Here is a 2,187-nt window from a genome sequence, read left to right on the forward strand (position 1 = left end):
CTGGATCCCATCAGACCTCCAAAGTTAAGCGTCCCTGGGCTTGAATAGTACTGGGCTGGGTGACCACCCGGGAAGTCCAAGTGACCTCCTCTTTTTGTTTTTTTCCTTACAAGTCATTTATTTTTGTAAGATCACTGTTTTAATATATAAACTTTGAGTATTTTTCCATAGCATATAAGTGTATGGTCCTTAAATACTACTTACAATTGTCAATGTAAGGTGTGTTTGCCAAATTGTGTCATTAGTTAGTTATTAACTAGGATATAAGTCACAAAGAATGTGTTGTGACTGTCACCACGTGGCATGGCAAGCAAGTCCAAACATATGTATTTCACATGGCATACAAGGACGCTTGTCGCGCATGTGACTTCGGGTATCGAAAGTTACCTGTCGACTAGTCCTTACGGACACTCTTACCTTACTGCCACGATGGCAGGAGGTCGGTATTGCTGGACCCTTTATCAGTCCCTCTTGTGCTAGTGGAGTTAACTGGGCATTTCGAGTGTACTTAGACCGGACGAGCATAAAGACGGAATTCCTACGTGTTATTAGCTAAGCATACTTAGCCCGGTAAGGAGTTCCCGTCTCGTTTTGTCTTGCACTGGCTAGTGACAAGAACCCTCGCGTATTGAGATTGGTCCCTCAATATCGCTACATGATAGCTTACCGTGTCTGCCAAACACCCTCGCTATCATGCCCTTTGTGTTAGTCTCATTTCGGTCCCAAATGCTATTTATGGAAAGTGTCACGAGACGACTCCTAGGAGCGGATGACACGTGGCACACTGTTCATGCCATGTAACATGTGCCGTTTTTAGTGGTTTTTCAAGGTAAGAGTCACGTGACATATTTCGAGCTTGGTGTCATGGTAGTAAATTGTCGCGCATGTGACTTCGGGTATCGAAAGTTACCTGTCGACTAGTCCTTACGGACACTCTTACCTTACTGCCACGATGGCAGGAGGTCGGTATTGCTGGACCCTTTATCAGTCCCTCTTGTGCTAGTGGAGTTAACTGGGCATTTCGAGTGTACTTAGACCGGACGAGCATAAGGACGGAATTCCTACGTGTTATTAGCTAAGCATACTTAGCCCGGTAAGGAGTTCCCGTCTCGTTTTGTCTTGCACTGGCTAGTGACAAGAACCCTCGCGTATTGAGATTGGTCCCTCAATATCGCTACATGATAGCTTACCGTGTCTGCCAAACACCCTCGCTATCATGCCCTTTGTGTTAGTCTCATTTCGGTCCCAAATGCTATTTATGGAAAGTGTCCAGATTTGCTCATTTGGCATATCTACGGAATGTAGAGATCGGCCTGAACACAATGGTGTTTGTCCCATGTCCAAATTCGCAATCTAAGGACATTCCATATTTAGTAAGTTTCGAGCTTGTCCCAGAGACTAACTCCTGATACTAAGGGAGGCTTGGGGTGAAAGCCCAAAGCGTGTGTTCCTCAAGGGGGGGGGGGGCTGTGGGGGGTTCCAAATGTATAGTAGGGATAGTGGGTAGGTCGGGCATGGCCGACCAACCTGAGGCATAGTCTAGCTCCCGCTTGCGTGCCTGTCCTTGTTCTGCGTCCGGCTTGGGTCTAAGCCCAAGTTCCATTCCATGCTAGCTGGTGGAGTACCCATATCCTCACATTAGGCCACCGGTATGCCGAAATAGCGCCAGACTCCGTTTGGCTCCGTTTTGCGTGCTGGTCCTGGCATTGGTATGCTGGTTGCTCCAGGACTGTTCCAAGTCGCTCCGGGCTCCTGTCCCTTCGCTCCTTGGGCTATATGCTCGGGAGTTGCTCCGTGGTCCGGTTCCACCACTCCTTGGCGTCACGCTTGGGAGTTTGGCACCGTTCCTTCGTTCAGTGGCCCAAGGCCCTGAACCTTGGGTTCCTAAGGACACGTGGCATGGACACGTGGCATGTGACACGTGGCATCTGTCACGTGGCACAAAGAGGGTTTAGGTTCCGCTTCGTGGTGTTATCCTATGGTAAATCACCATAGGATAAAGGGTCAAAACCACGTGCGCTACATTTGGTATCAGAGAATGAGTCTCAGCGAGTACTATTCAATGAGATTGGGCAACTAGTCTTGTTGCATACGCAGAGATGAAAACGATGATCCGAGTGGGTACACGTTTGGGTGCAAAGGCTTCGCAATTGGTTCCTTGGGTATGGATATTGTTACCTTATTGTA

General features: G+C 48.2%; 1 pseudogene; it reads left to right on the top strand.

The window, feature by feature from the left end:
• LOC112350675 overlaps positions 1-92 on the top strand; it is a 119-nt pseudogene extending 27 nt beyond the window's left edge.
• Positions 93-2,187: the final 2,095 nt, after the last annotated feature.

Source organism: Selaginella moellendorffii, unplaced genomic scaffold (genome assembly GCF_000143415.4).
Source record: "Selaginella moellendorffii unplaced genomic scaffold, v1.0 SELMOscaffold_52, whole genome shotgun sequence".
NCBI classification, from domain to species: Eukaryota; Viridiplantae; Streptophyta; class Lycopodiopsida; order Selaginellales; family Selaginellaceae; genus Selaginella; species Selaginella moellendorffii.